Source organism: Falco naumanni, chromosome 3, assembly GCF_017639655.2.
Source record: "Falco naumanni isolate bFalNau1 chromosome 3, bFalNau1.pat, whole genome shotgun sequence".
Classification (NCBI taxonomy): Eukaryota; Metazoa; Chordata; class Aves; order Falconiformes; family Falconidae; genus Falco; species Falco naumanni.
In genome coordinates this window covers 10429419-10446463 of record NC_054056.1, presented here as the reverse complement: position 1 = coordinate 10446463, position 17045 = coordinate 10429419, and positions in this window count along the sequence as shown.

Sequence of the window (17045 nt, the reverse complement as noted above, 5' to 3'; positions counted from 1 at the left end):
CTAGGGGAGTATGTCAGTTTTAATTAAACTTATTTTGATAAATTGAAACAAATAAGTTTTTACTTTATCAAAATGGAATGTTTGGAATTCTGTGTGTATTTTCAGAACAAAAAATGAATGTAATACAGTATGAAAGACAAACTGGAGCAAACAGTGACTTTTTAATGTTAACGAATTATCATTGGGAACATAAAGAAGGTATTTGTAGGGTTTCATTCAATTTTCTTCAAAGGTCCACTGAAGACCTTTCATTTTTATGATTACTCATATAAACACATTTGTCTCAGGTTTAGGAATAAGCATTTCTAAAGAAGGATAAGATACTTGCTAGATTCAATAATTTCTTTCTTTAAACTGTACTGTATTCTGGGTATAGAACTGAAGCTCTTGAACTTGCAGGAATTGGAGATGTCCAAGTTCCAGTGGATACTTCAACACTTTTTAACATTTTTATTATTCTGCCCAGTAAGGAATAGTTTCTCCTATACGAGGTTATTTCTCCTGCTCCAGCCTGTTCTTGAAAGAAAAACTCTTTAGATAGATTTATTGAACTATGAAGAATTTAATAAAATCTGCTTCTGTCACAGTATCAAAGTGCAACAAAGGGAAAGAAATTTGCCTACAGATGCAAAACAAGATAGTGGAAAAGCTAGGAATGTCTTTACTAATTGTCATCTTGGAATGAAATTCTTCCTTAAGGACGACCATGACAGGAACTTGCCTTTCAGTGAGGACAGCATGTTGCTGAGTAAGGAGATAAAGGCTGGAAGCCATTGCTGAGCCCTCTGATTTAAAACATCAATAAAATTCTTTCAGAAGAGCCAGTATATCTTTGGGAGAGTGTATGGAGCCAGAGAGAGATGAGGAGTGGTTTTCTTCTGAACTGTATCAAATTATTTTTTTTTTTAAATGAAACTATAGTTCACTGTATTATAATTCTGTTAAACTGATAGGTTTTGTGAAAACAAAGGAGTTATGCTAAGGTTCTGATTTAACAATCCAGCTACGTTTAAAACAGCACTTAATTACGTGGTCATTTTCAAAATAGAAGGTAAGCTCATACCGACACGTAAGCGTATGTCTTTGCTGATTGGTAGTGGACGTGTCCGTCTGCTCAAGTGCTGTAATGAAATGAGGTTTAGGTCTATGCAGAGATGTTGTCATTTGGTCTTTTTTGTTCTGGGTGTGTTATGACAATTCCCACAAATTGCCAGGATACGAGTGCATGGGTCACCCTTTTTTTTTCTTTTTTTTTTTTTTTTTGCCAGGCAGCTCTGTGTTTTTCATCACAGTGGTTTAAGGGAGGAGGTGGAAAGGGTCTAGAGTACAAGCAGCCCTTATGTTTTCATTTCATAAGCTGTTCTTTCCGTCTGACCGTGTCAGTCATTTGCACAGGCTTGTGAGAGGCTTAGGCTGTTTCTAGTTCAGTAAAAGCAAAGAATGAAACATAGCTGGGGGAGTAGAAAAATAGTGACTATATCCTGCAGCGTTACGCCTCAGTGGCAGAAGCCGTGTGGGATGGTATGGTTTCCCCTGAATCAGTCAATGTTGCAAGAGGAACCTAGGAGCACTAAGTCAGTGGAAGACTCCCCAGCGTCATAAATGGGCCTTTAAAAAAAAAAAAAAAAAGCATAAACCAGGCTGTAAACAGCAATTCGTGCAAGGGCAGCCTTGCCACTGATGCTGTATAATCTGCTGCTGAGGTGGGTGTCATGCAGGGGGTGTATGTCGCCAGCTTGATGTCTGTGACTGCGCGTGACTGTGTGGTTCCTTGCAGTACTGGGGTTAGGCAAGAGCAGTGCCTTATGGTGATCTCTCGTATTGCTTTGGCCGTTACAATTGGCAGTTTGCTTGGCAGTTTATCCTGGAATTGATTGCATTTCTCTGCTGAATTAAATAACATAAAAGTTTAATACATTTACACTGCAAAAACCTAACTCCAGATTTCTTTTCCCTGCAAATGAATGTTGCTGTGATCCAACAAGTAAGGAATGCCATGTTGGGCAAAGTGTGGCAATGAACTCCAGGGACAATGCTGATTCAGCTTCTGGGGTAGATGGGCTGGAGAGAAGAAGGGACTGTTACAGAACTCCAGGTGTAGCAGGAATCTCTTAATTGTACTTAATCTCAGATGACAACAAAATTATTACTATTTTCCTGAAATATCTCAGGAATTATTCCGCTTTCACAACAGCTATCTCTAAAACACAAAGACTTATACGTATCAAGGTCTCAACTTTTTATGGCTGTATTACCAGTATTGGTACTTGGTTTTTTTCATGTTTCCTTTTTTTTCTATTTTTTTTTTTTTAGTAAACCTTCAAGGACACTTGCACCTTCTGGGACTAATGTTCAGGAGTGCCAAGCTTACAGAGCTCCTGTAAACTGTCTGAGCCTCTGCATGGTTATCCCTTCTGCAAACCCAGGCTCTAGTGTCTCAAACTGGACAGAAAGTTTCAATGGTTTGGGGTTACATATCACAAGAAACTGCCTAAACATTATGAAAATGCAACCTATGAATAGAATTTGCTTTGTATTTCCACTTCCAGAAGAATTTTTGTGGGTGCTCTCTGCTTGTGACTTATACAATATCTTCTAAGACTACATCTATTATGCAGAGGATTCAAAAATTGAGATGGGCAATTGAATACAGTATGATTTGCTAAAAGATTACCTCACAGTAAAGCAAAGTTGCCTTGCTGAAAGCAGGTAATAAAAAATTGTAGCTATCATTCTGGGTCTCCCTTTCAAGTAATAGAACATTTCCTCAAGCTGAATTGGGTGTTTTTGTATTTCAGTACCTGCCAAAAGGGGTGGGTTGGCTGCAAAGGGAAAACAGGAAATGGCCTGAAAATTAATAAGCTTGCAGAAAATAGGTTTTATGATTCTGACCAAATACTGCAGGGCCCACAGCTGCCCCTGGGGTACAGAAGCAGGAAATGTGGCAACAGAAGGAGACAGTATCTTTTTAGTTACAGAGCAGATTTACAAAGGATATCATCAAGTTGAAGATTTAATTTACACTTTTTGAATGTATGTTTACTGAGAGAGTAGGAAGGGAAAATGAAAGTTTGCTTTCTCTGTAGTGGAGATCTAAGCTAAGATTTCACTTGTACTGGAAACAGTTCTGTGGCAAGATAAATTCTAACAGCACGTGGAGCTGCACATTCATGGAAAATACTGTAGTAAGTCAGGCAGAAGCCATGACATTCAAATCTGTCACCATGCTACAATCTCTGACAACTTTTGAGGCTTTGCGGGACAGTAGAGGGGTAATTTGGATATTCCTCTTTCAAGAGATGAGATATTTGTGTGTCCTTTTTATATATGTGTTTATTGAGAGGTCATCTGTATAGGTACATGCACATAGTCGGGTCTACACAGTGGGCTTTAAATGGAGAATATGGATAATTGTGTTCTCATTTTGTGGGGTTATTTACATGGCAAAGATTCTAAAAGGGCTTTTGCAGAAATAGAGACCCTTGCCCTCAGAAATTGCGTTTATGTTCCCTTAGTCACAAATTGTTGAAGTCAATCATATCTCTTCGTTGATTTGCATAGGCCTTCAATAGGCGTGGGTTCGTGGTAGCTTTTGGTTTTGTGTCACTGGTTTTAGTTTCTAATTTCTGGAAATGCATTTGGTTTGCAAGGTATGAGAATACATATTAGCTTCTAGCTTTTAAAATGGCAATCCAGAAGTTTTTCACTGGGCAGATATCAGGGAATGGGAGAACTGGAAGATGCAACTTTCACCCTCTTTGTGTTTCGAGCAGCCTTTCCTGACAGGGATGCAACATTCAGTGTGGAGTCAGACTTAGAGCTGGTGTAAGAGACAAGAATAATTCACTGTTTGAAAAGTAAAATGTGCCCTACAGGAAGGGATTGGTATTAGTGTTGACAAACAGCTATCTTTAAGATAAGTAGTTATAAATCAAGTCCTGTTCTTTGACCATCTGCACTCCTGATTGTAAAATATTACATGCATAGATAGGTGTGTGAGCAACCCTAGCTTTTAGAGATAGAGAAGAGATTATTGAATCAGAAAATTGCAACAATTCTTGAAGTTGCAAGTCTTAAGCTAGAATAGTAATGATATTTTTCAGTCAGTTTTAGAGATGGGGCTAGAGATACATACATACATACATATATATATGTATACATGGGGCTAGCTGATACAACTCAGAGTTTCACCAAAATCGGTATATACCAGTGTTCACAATCCAGCACTCCAATCTATGGGTCACAGAGGTAGCCTAAAGTATTTTATGGTCTGATAAATGGGCACACGCTGAGCCAGTGCCTCTGGGCTATACAGCAGGATGATGGAGAGCGAGCCGTTCTGAAGCAGCCAGGTCTCATCCTAGCCAGGAAATTCAGACGTGTTGCATTGACTCTCAAAATAAACTAGTATTTAAGGGAAAAGTAGTAAGCATCTACACTTGCAATAGTTTCATTTGAGATTTATAGGTCATTGTTCTTTGTACAAGCTGCTTTTCTCCATGATGTCGTTTCAGTCAGTCCTGAAAAGACTTGAAGATGGGCAGAGAGAGGGAGAAGGGGTAGAGAGGGCTACACAGTGGTTTTATAGGAGTGAGCTGATCTATGTAAAGTGTGAAGATTTCTCTATGATGTTTCAAAGTCTCTGGTTTGATGTTGAAGTGATTTTATTTCCTGCTTTTATAATTTCAAAATTGAAATTGGTTTTTGTTCGTACTATAAGGCTCTTCATTAGAGCAGATGAATTTGGGCCCTTAACACAAAAGTATGAATTGTCATCTTTTTTGAGTAACACCATTGTCTACTTGAAGCAAAATACTGGTGGAGTAGGACACATTTGGTAGACAGTCTGCACCACCTTTCTCAAGAGGAAATGTATGTTGGTTGGTTGTAAAGACCCCTGGAGCAGAGCCGATGTGCTGCTTTCTCAAGAAAGCCTTCCACTGAGAGAGCCAAGCTGCCTGGGGGCAGGGTCCTGCAAACATGAATTTCACAGAATGCAGGAGGTTACATGCGGTGTAAGAGCTGCCTGTAGGGAGTGGGCACGCTCCTGAGGACACACTGGAGTTGGTACTCCTGTCAGTACTTCATCCAGAAAAAGTCTTTCCAAAGTCTGCCAGTAGTTGTCTCTACGTGACATACAATGGAGTGACTCAGAGTTAAATATGGAATGCCCACTCTTTACTACTTTTAAACCTGTGGATGACCACCATGTATTTAACAAAAAATTATAAGGTTGAAGTAGGTTTTCTTAGGTCAGGAGTGTTCTTTTAACTAGAACAGTTATATAAGGCAAACAACACAGCAGTGGAGCCAGAAGCAGGGGGGAAAACACATACTGTGTACTCAGTCTCTTCTTTATTACAGAATGGTTCTATGAGTTTGTTTCTTAATACTTTCAAAGACTTTCACTGCTGTTACGGTGAGTTTGTACAGCTAAACCAAATGCCTTGTCATTAGGAATTTACATGTCTGAATTTTTTTAAAATACACATTGTATTAGTGTGCTGGAAATGCACCAAGAAAGGCTGTGATCCTGACAACGTGGCTGAGATCCCGCCTGCTTGGAATTTGAGCAGAACCCAGCACAGTCCCTGTACTATTGGAAGCCGTCCTGTGTCCTCGCAGCCAGGCCGTCAGCTGTCTGGGCATCTTCAGCGTGGGGCAGGATTTGCCTGGGTTTGTAAGGAGATGGGCAAACCAGGGCACGCACAGTATATGTGAGCAGCTGGTTTTTCTGTAAATTAGTACCAGTCTCTTTGAATAAGCTAGTGCATCTTTTAGAAAAAATTAAGTGTACGTGGCTGAATAAGTGAGAAACACTAGCCTCATTAAGTTCCCTAACAAAATTCCCATTTCAACTTTGATTTTAGGGAGGAATCACATGGAAAAGAAACCACATTCTTTCCTTTTCTGTACACAAAGTGTTCCCAAGAATAAGCAGCTTCATGAGGGAAGTGCAAAGATGAAGAAAAGCTGGTGGAAAGAATAAAGAATAGTTGTGTTTCAAAAAGAGGGAGGGCAGGCAGGGACAGAAAAGCAGGCAGAATGTGGGGATGGATACTTAGAAAGGTGGGGAAGGAGCAACTGCAGAGTGATGTTCTCCAGTGGCCTTTCCTGACTGTGATACCTTTCATATAAATGGGATTTATCTGCAAATAATGCAAGTGAATAAAGAGAAAGAGACCATCTATGCAGTGCTCTGTAGCCACCGGAGGGAGCAAGACGTTCACAGGTGCTGTTTTGTTTAAAATGCACTTAGTCCAGGGCTGAATTCCACCACTTTCCTAGTCCCAGTCAGCAAATCAAGCAGAGAAACATACTCCAGCCAAGTAAGGTTTTGAGCTGATTTTTTTTTTTCCTCACATCTTCAAGCAGTAGCATGTTTTTCCACCTTGGCTACATGTCTGAACGGGTATGAAAATACATGCTTCAGTGAAGGGTTCAGTGAGAGAAGTAAGGCACAGTGATCTTTCAACAGTAGGAACTATGGGTCTTCCTGAAATGACAGCTGTTGTGGTGACCCCAGCTCACCATCTGACTGGCAACCAAATTCTACAGATAGCAGCAATTTGTAGAGTTTTATGAAAGGGGAAAGCATACATACCTCAAATGAAAACTAAATCAAGCACTGAAATCAGGGCAGGGCACGTGGATGTTTCAGCTGTTTGCAAAAGCTGGATGCATTCACATATTCCACTGACATGTAGCTGAATCAGGTACTGTAATCTCCTAAAATGACATACTATACCACTGAATTTAATAGAGGGTCTCAGCTGTAACTGCTAATGCTTTGTCTAGGAGAAATACTAGACTAGTAGTATGGCTTTACAATTTTTTTTGCCAAATGTTTATAATCTTGGGTTGTTTTCCTGAAAAATAAAATGAGTAAGTATCATAGCAAGGGAAGCAAGAACAACAGAGCACACCAAAAAATCTAATGAATGTTCATCATAGTTAAAACAATGATTAGATTCAGGGCTTGATTATTCTCTGAACTACACTATAAATCATTTATGTCTGGATAAAATGAAATGGTGGAGTGGAGTCCCAGTATGAATGTAGAAGGTGGACTTAAATGAATGCAGTTAAACTGGATTTCACAAAGATAGACCTTATCTTTGCATTACTCAAACCATTGCATGAGATCACTTTTTGTGATATTCGCTTGTCAGTAATAGCTCAAGGGAAAGAAGGGAAGGCAGTTCAAATGCAGGATTTTCCTAAGGGGCTAGTTAATTCATGCTTTAAATAAGGAAATAAATGTTTTATGCTTTGCTCTGTATTTGCAAGACCTGTCTTACATAAGCTAATGCTAGGACACAAAGGAGAATGAGGTAGTCGCTCTCTTGGAGGCCTGCTCGCCCCTTTAATAGCTCCAAGCTATCTACATGTGTCTTTGGATCAAGGCACTATTGTGTTGTTAAAATATAAATATTTAAAAGCCCATGCCTTTTAAAATGGAAACGTTGAAAGCTTTTAAGAGGAGTATCATCTAACTTTAAAGCTCCATCCTGTTGCTGTTTCTAGTTATTTCCATATGAAACAGTGGGGAAACTGAGTCACTGAGCTCTGTAGTGACTTTGCCTAGGTTACACAGTAGGTCAGGAGTGGAAATAAGTATTGCAGGTTCTTCCTTCAGTGCCAACACTGTCTCTATTCTATAAATCATTTCATTAAATATAAGTAGTGAATTAAAGGTTTTTTCCTTCATTACAATGTTAAGCTAGTCTTGGTTTCACTGCAGGAAACTGAATTAGAGGCCCATGATTCATGTATTTGTAGGCGTAGGCAGCTGTACACCAAGTACAGTACAAAGAATATTAACATTTTTAATTGCCTGCAAGCACTATTGGTAATACAGCATCTTTCATAGCAAAGATTACTCCTAAAAGAGAGGATTTAGAGACATATATCTTATACCCTGTTTAGCCTGTAAGTCTTATAGTGAATAATGGGCCATATATGATTTATTTAAAGAACGGTGTGCTCACGTTTATCTGAGGAGACCCTTATTGTTAGCTTGAGGATGTACTAAATCCTTAAATGGGAGACATAGGGAGTGTGCTAATTGTCCAGGCACAAGATATGTTAATATCATTAACTTGAAGATGCACTAAATCCTTGAATGGGTGACATAGGGAGTGTGCTAACTGTCCAGGTGCAAGATATGTTAATGAGTTCCCGGAAAGTTAATAAATAGACATGAGTGACTTGTATAAAGAGGGGGTTGAAAGGTTCCTTTGGGGTGCATGACTTTGGTGGAGTGATCCTCCATGCACCCAGCGCTGCCCAATAAACATAACCTCCGCTTGCTCGAATATTGGTAAAGTGATTCTTCAAATCAATAGCAGTTTTATCCCTTCCCCTGTTTGAAAAAGAGAAACTGAAGTCCTGAGGTATTACACAGTGAGTCAAAGTAAAATGCTGGGGTTTAGATGGATTTTTTGCCTTAGAACGTGTATACGGAGAGTTTGACCTGTACTTTATTAATGTGTAGAATATTTATGTTGCGTAAAACTCTGTGCACGTAAGTCTTCCAGAAAGCTTATCAGGAATTATGAAGCTGTATTCCTGGCTCAGGTATTGTGACTCTGCATCCTTCTGTTCTGCCCTCTATCACTTAGGTGATAATGATGTGCCATAAGGCAGCAGGCAGTACTTTAAAAGTCACAATCAGGTGATGCGCTATAGAGCGAAGCCTGGCAGCCATGTTATCAGTGGCAATATCTCAGTATACTCTGTTTTCTGAAAAGTGACAAGTCTAAAAGCAATCTAAAAATCATTAGGGCTTTCTTGAATACTTGCATTAACTAATCCTTTATTGGATTATTATTTTTTTTTTTTAGCCTCAAGAGTGCATCGAGAATGAGTCATCTTACTCCAAAACTAGTCATTAAAACTTGCAGTGGTACAACTTATAACTATATTTCTTTGGTCTTTTCACAGACTAGCATGTAATAATACCTGGTTGGAATAGTAGCCAGAGGAGAGATGCTCTTCTGCGTAACATGGGACTTCTTGTGTCATTTTGGTGAAAAGAAAGGCCCTGCTTATAGAGACCCAACAATAGCAATATAACAAAAAGTAGTTTTAAACTAAGTGCTCCTCCCACCACTATCAGTTCATTGTTAGTAACTGCAAACACTCCAAAGCTGTTTCTTGGTGTGGAACTTCTGAGGAGGACTGCAGAGATGGCATATCAGTGCCTTGACAGCTATTCCATGCCTGTGTCCACGGCAGTCATATAAAAGCTTTGACATTGGTATAGTACTGTCTCTGGTAGCTTTGAATAATTGGACTTTGTATGCACCTACTTAGTTAACTTCAAACCATCTTCCTAGAAACAAATAAAACCTTATTGATAAAGGAAAAGTGGGGAGCTAGACTTGTATTTGCAGAAAAAGCAAATAAAGTGTTTATAATGTAAAATCTGTGTCAGAAGAAGCCATGCAAGTACAATTTTAGCATTTGCCTAGCTTCAGCAGAAGGAACTAAGCGATTTGCATAAGTGTCTGTGACAAGAAAGAAATTGAAGCCTTTCGTTATATGCATAGATAAGACATTTTTGACCATCAGTGATAGGAGATGACTTTTTGGAAAACTTGGAAAATTATATCCTACTGAGAAATATCTTAGAGAAAATGTAAGAATTAACAAATTAAATCCCTGGTTAACAACTGAAAGCGCTTTCTAAAAAGAAAACAAATTAGCAGTCAAAATTAATTTTATTTTTATTAATTTTCTGTTAAAAGCGTATTGTTGGACATCTTTGGCATCTCTATTTTTAAATAGTCTGCAACCATTCCACGATCCCTAAAAATATCTTGTCTTATAGCACAGCCTGAGAAAATATAGAGTATAGTACATTCCACATGTTTCCACATCAACAATATTTTTACAGTATTCATCTTCTGTGCCATTAACTTCCTGAAAAATTTACAAGAGCCTAAAGCAAACATACTTTTTCTTCTGGGTTCCCTTCAAGTTTGAGATTTAAGATACTTCATTTATTCCATTTTTGTGAGACTGATTTATTTTTTCTGTTACTGAAGAAAAAAAATATTAGGTAGAACCATCCAGAGATTGTGATGAACCGAGAGCTACACTCCACATACTGCCAGCACCAATGCCCATTAACTTCACTAATGTTCCCCAGGGAGGAAATTCTGCATTTTACCTTCTTGTGGTGATGTGTCTCAGCCTTGGTATCTCTGAAATGAGGCAGCCCCCAAAACCGTGAAGACTGCATAAGGAGATGTAGGAAGGAGTTCATCCAAACACTAATTATATACATAAACCAGATATGCGTCCTGCCTGCCTCACCTGGCACTGAGTTACCCTTGCGTGATAGCACTGTGTAGTAGTGTGGGACAACTGGATGCTGGAACTGTGCAACCAAGTACTAAGGCATCTCCACCTCCCAATACTAAGGGTCCTCCTAAAGTTCTAGTATTTAAAACTACGATGTACTGCTGCAGAATCAGCATGTAGGCTGAAAGAAGTTGTGTTAAAGAGACCAGCTGTGCTACTGATTACTAGTACACCATTTAAAAACCTGACTGTAATAGAATTCTGGGGGTTATGTCTAATATCGCTGAGTATCAGAGAAGTACCCCCAGTTTGTTGTCAGTGAGGTAAGTAACTTCTGAAGCAATTATGAAAGCTAGTCATTGTAATAATTACCATTGGTTATCAACATGTTTTTGAAAAGGAAATCCAGAGGCAGTATTACAAGGCTCCAAACATCTCCCTTTTGGGGATTGCTGCGCTCGCTGATATAATTTCACCTGACATTTCACCCATCTTATTAACAAGGCGAGTGAAATGTCAGAAGGCATTAAGTCAAAACATGCTGCATTCCCTAAGGGACACTATACTTCTGTATAGTCAGAGAAACTTGTAAGAGGATAGAAAGATCACTTTAGAGTGAAGACACGTGAATCACCAGGTTCATCTATCATGAACAGGACTGTAGGCACTTCAGTTATACCAAGAGATTGGTAACTACAGTGAGTTTTTGTCATCTTGCAAACCTTTTTTGCATACAGGAAAGTGTACAGGCCTTTTCAACATTTACTTTGTACTTTAAAAGTAAAAAAAAGTCCTTTGCATCAGGGTATTTCATTCCTTTGGTTCAAGGATCTTTGTTACCATTTTGTTTGGTTTTGTTCTTCAGGTGGATATAAAAGAACCAGGTGTTTCTTGACTTTAGAAAAGGGAATTTTATTTATTTGGCTCAGAATTAAAAAGAATGATAGATCTGTCCACAGAAACAGCTCTACAGATGAAGCGTAGGGGCCAGACTTTCAGTTATTTCCACTAGATTGCCCCTCTGGATTTAAAAATAAAGGAACTGCACGTGTATTCATTCAGGTATGGACATGTACACACAAACATACATTTGCACTCCAGTTTACTTCCATTTGAACACAGTGCAGATTCTAGTCTTCATTGTCTTGACTCAAGTCTTAATCTATTGTTTGTTGTCCCTTTGTACTGCTTAGTGTTGTGTAGATCCAGTGCAGATACAGATGCATTTTTGTGGAGTAATTATTTTGCAGAAAGCCAGCTGTTCAGAATTAGCCTGTAAAACATGGAATTGCACACTTGTAGGAACGGTGCACATAACTCAGTGTGTGTGATGCACTTCAAAGGGCAGTTTTCAAGTCCTGTTTTAAAATTACCATCTGATCTTTTAATCAGTTGTCTTTTTCGTGAAGTGTTTTTATAGTAAAGGACAACAGAGTGGTGTAATAACCATTTCCATTATTTCTACCACTCAACTAATGCTTGCAATCCCCACTGACACAAATGTTCTATGATTCTGTGCTTTCTGCATATTTAAATCCATGAAGTGTATGCAGCGGTAGTCAGCATGGTAGATGGAAGAAGGGAAGTAAGCACAAATGACTGTCCCAGGGATTTTTTTCCTCTGCATTAGAAAGAAGATCTAGAAGATACAGCCTGCTTTTTCCCACAGTTGTGACTAGCTTGTACCACATCAAAAAAATTAATACAGCTGAGAGAGGTAGCTTGTCATGTCTTTGTGAAATCCCCTTATCAGAGCAAACTGAGGAGTCATTAAAAGACCTTGACCTCCAATAAAATTAGCCATGCCTTTGTCAATACAACTGTTTTCTCACTGGGATTGTATTTGGTATGAATTTGCATAAAATCCTCGTAAGTGCACCATCTTCTTTGGTCTGGAAAAGACATTCAGCCCATTAACGTTACAATGTTAATAGCAAAATTAATTCAAGTCCTTTGTTTGTTTTGGGTTTGGTTCTTTTTTGTTATTGGGTCGTTTGGGGGTTTTTTGGTTGTCTTTTTTTACTCTTGAGTATCATGCAGGCCTAATGATCTGGAGGGGTTTATACTCAAAGAATATATACGTGGTGTTTTTATAAACATCAGCTGTCAACTGTTTTAATTGTTGTAAATCTATTTGCTGCTCATTAGAACAAAGAGAACTCCAATTGGTTTTCAGTGTGGGACAGAGCACAAATTAAAACTATATACTTCCTACTGAGAGAATACAGTTTTGTTTCCCAGATGTTTCAAAATAATTTCTGGTTTTCCTTCCTTACAGGCAAGGAAAAATTGTCTCCTTTTCACTAGAACATGCACCATTTATCATACTTTACCCTCTGCCTAGCCAGATTGCACAGTGGTGTGTTCATCCTCTGAATGCTTTGATCAAGTGTTTGGCAGTTGTTCTCTTTAAAAGGGCTAGAAAGAACGAGTGTGGAGTGCACAATTTGGAGAAAATCAGTTCCTGAGAGTTATTAGTTTCCTATCTTTTTAAGCAAATATGCTATGTTTAGAATGGCAGTCATGGGTTAAAAATAATGATCTATTTAGCTTTACATCAGAGCTGGATTAAAGTTTGTGATGTCTTGGGGCTTTGAGAATTTGCCCAAACTTCCTTCTCTGTTCAGCTTTGCTGCTTGAAACTTGGGTGCAGGTTGCAGCAGGTTTCAGATATGAAAGTTATGGTTCAACTGCTACTTTAAAGTCACTGACTTTTGTAAGTTTTCCTCTACAAATCCAATGTTGGATTTCTCATGTATGTTTTTATTTAGAAGCTCTGAGCTTCCAAAGAATCTCTTATCTCCCTGAGGTTTTTCAGACCCATTGGCGAATCTGATCAGATAAATAGCATTTTAGAAGAAACATGACACCAGCTTCACTTGTGACTTTGATACATACAAGAGTAGCAGTGGATATACGTGAGCATATCTTTGTGAAACAGCTTAGGAGAACTTTCACTTTTAGTCACCTTTAATTTACTTTAAAGCTGCGGTAATTCTGAACCAGTATATACACTATGTAGAGGGCATGCAGTTGACTACACTGTCGTGGCTGGATACAAACTCATTCCTGAGGGGGGAAAGGGGAACATAATTTACACTGTTCCATCTGTTGTGAATGCTTTTAGTGACTGTAAATGGTTTACAGTAAGATAGTGACCACATGTCTGCGTGAGCCACCTTGTCTAGAGCAGATGATGGAAGTCTTTTGATGGGTTTAGGCTGGTCTCGTTTGGCTGCTGAACTGCAGTGTCTCAAGTTTTCAAATTCAATCATTGCTGCTGCCGCATTGATTCATTTTGATGCAGTTTCCCTCCCAGTGGCATGGCTGCAGCAGTGAAGGACTGGGCAGGTGTAAAACAAGCTTCAGTTCGCAATTTCTATAGTTTCATAAATTGTAAGACAAAGGAATATGCCTTTTTTCTCTTTGGCTTTTACAGTCCTTCTTAGACGTAAGATCAGAGGGAAAACTGTCCAAAGGTGCCCCTTGGCTGTATACACAAAAACACGCTGGTCATAGCCGGGGAAGGTTTTTCTCAAAAATAAAAAGCTCTAAAGCCAAAATGGGAGGTATCTGAATAAAAATGGGACTTCTGTTCAGAGATGTTGTTTAGCACTTGATTTCAGTGTTTGGTTAATTGATTAGCATACTGTTAGTCATTCAAGTTTGAACGTTAGTTCCCATGACACATTGCTAATGTATGATAATGAGGAGGAAAACCCTTTGCAATCATTTGTGCACCTGGTACAGCAGCCTTGGACATGACATGTACCTTAACTCAATGAAGCATAAGACTGCAATAATTTCCTTCATGGAAAAATATGCTTAATTAACTGTTAAAAAATATGAATGAGGATGGACAGTTTTCAGTTTCAGTCTCTTGTAAGTAAGGATTTGTTGGCTGAGATCTGAATCCTTTGTGTGTGTCTGTACTATGATTGCTCTTTCTTTTTTCTTCCATTACTTAAATCACTTTAGGAAGTTTTGAGCACTTTTGAGGGAAGGCCTAGAACTTTCTAAGGGAAAGTTGAAACGTTATTTTCACGCAAAGCTATTTCTTACTTCACTAGGCAAGGAAGCGAATGTTTTTGTATTAGTTTCCTACTGCTTGCCATGATACAGTACTGCAAGCACGCTAAAGTTCCAGGACCAGTGTGGCTTGTCACTCCCTGGTTTATTTTAGAGGTTTCTCTTAGTAGTATCCTGAATAGAAAATTAAAGGAATGGAAAGCCAGGGATTTGTTGTTTTAGTCTAACACCTGTCTACTGTTGTGCTTATTCAACTCCTACAGCTGGGAGGTGGCAAGAAACTGTTTTTGCATCCTTACTCTCCACAAAAAGATTTGACACAAACCCCTCCATAGTTCTTTGATTGTTACCCCGTTTGTTTTACAAGCATGTTTTTCAAACCCATGCTGTCCCCCTTGCCTTAGGGAAGCCTGGAAGCCGGGATCATAGATAAACGAGCTGATAGTTGGGATTTGATCTGTGTGGGATCCCATCTGTGTGGAGAGCAGAATGTCTGGGTTTTGTTTGGCATCCATTTCTAACTGGGAAGCTTGTGCTTTTTCAAAACAATATGAAGTAAAATTTAGTACCAGAAGTATTTTTTGATAACAGGTAAGAAAGCTATGAGGGCTTGCTTATGAGTACTGAAGAATCATACATTATAAATAAATCTTTATTTCTGAGACTAATCACTGGAGCGATTTTGTATTATTACCATAGTGTCAGTTGAAGCCAAAGTCCTGATCTGCATTATCTATTGCAATGTATTTTCAAATTTACTCCTCCCTACACCCCCCAAAAAAAAAAAACCCAGATCCAATAGGTGATTGGCAATCTATGATCAAGTGTCCCTGTTACTGCAACAAAGAGCCAAAAGGTGTAACCGGCTGTGCAGGTACAATGAAATTCAGATGGTGGGAGGGCAGCATGCAGCAGGTTTCTCATTTGGCTCCTCAGCCTTAGTGCAATCAGGGAACCAGAAGCTTGCTTTGCTCCTTGCATTTTCTTCCCTTCTCAGGTCTATGCATTGGTTAGGCTTGCTCCGTGACACTTCTGCTGTCGTCTTGTACATGCCTCTAAAAATAGCACATAAGAACACCACCTCGATTATATCTTTTATTTTCTTGCAGGGAGTGATTGGGGTTTCTTTGATAGGCCACTGGGAGAGGAAGTGAAGCTCAGAGTATAGGTAAACTAGGAGTATGGTAAACAACTTGCCAGGAGAGACCAGAGTGGTTGTGGAATGGCCACTGTCCTGCAGGGCACAAGAGGGTGCTGTGCACTTAGCAGATAGCAGGCAAAAACTCCTTATTTTTAGTGGTACAGGTTACTATAACTGACTGATGCAAATAAAAGACTAAAAAATTAAAGCTTTAATATCTTATTGGATAGAAAGCTTTTCAGAATCTCCTTCCTGCTGTCCAAAATCACATGTCTGGCAAGTGAATGAAGCTTCAAAAAGATATAAGGGAATTTCTATGCTGTGGGAAACAGACGAGGTACAGAAATAGGCAGTAACTAGGGAATGAATAAAGCTGAATGGAGAAAATGAAATGGGAAACGTTACACAGAGAAAGGTCAGAAAGAAGCTCTGTGAAATCAAAGAGCAAGAGAAAGGTGTCAGACCATGGCAGGTGGCCTGTGATGGCAGGCATTGCAGCTGTTTGCGTGGGTGCTGTGGGAGCAGGGCCTGCGTTTGACAAACCTACAGGGTACCTATCTGGAAATATCCAGGGCCTGACAGTAATCACTAGTCTGCTGCCAACCCCTTCACAAACGTCTCGGGAAAGCTCCACGGATTCTGTGGAGAAATTGCAAACTGCGTGTGAGTGTGCAGAATGAGCAGTGAAGATAGTGTTGCTTACAGTGCTTCCACTACAGAGGGTAAGATGTAAAGAAAACCCGTGAGCAGCTGAGCAAAAGCAAGGTCTGTTTCTTACAGAAAGGAGTGGTAATTTTAGCAAGGGCTGGTGGAATTTTTTGGGAAGCTGAGTCCTATTCCTACCCCTGCCACTAACATGTTCTTGGATCTTTCACAAATTGTGCCTTATTGTCTCTAGTCTGCCATCTGTGAAATAGGCATAATAATGCTGAGGCATCTTTGAAAAGAAAATGTCAGAGTCTGATTCTGTACGTTCAATAGAGAAAGGGTGGGTTTGCATAGGGGCCCTTAAGGTCCTGTGTGTTGATAACCTCACTGAATAGAGAGGTAGATCTATTTATAGCTATCTGTTTATAGACAGCTAGATAAAGTTATCATTACTACAAGGTATCAAGTCAGTTCTGCTTTCCTGTGTTAGGAACAGCTTTATCTCTGACCTAAAGCCTTAATTGAATTAGGGGCAGAAAACCAGTAAATTACAACAGGAGCCAGTATTTGCAAGATACGGACTGAAAAATTTAAAAAGCATCAGTTCTGCGTGAGAAATGCCAGTTGCAGTTGCTTGTTGATGCTGATTCATTGAATCCTGATGCCAAGAGTTACTTTACTTGTTAGGGTTTTTTTAATTTTATTCAGAAGTAGCCTATCAAACTTCAACTTCCTTCGTAATTTAAAGGTAAATATTTTAAATACTCATCTCGGGAATTTAATTGGGCTTTGGACTGGTGACTTAGAGGCAGCTGTGCCTATTTCTTTCTGGGTGGTGGTTTAAAAGTAATTCAAGACATGGAAGACACCTGGAGCAGGATGTGTGTTTATAGGAAGGATCTAGAGGCTAGCTCAA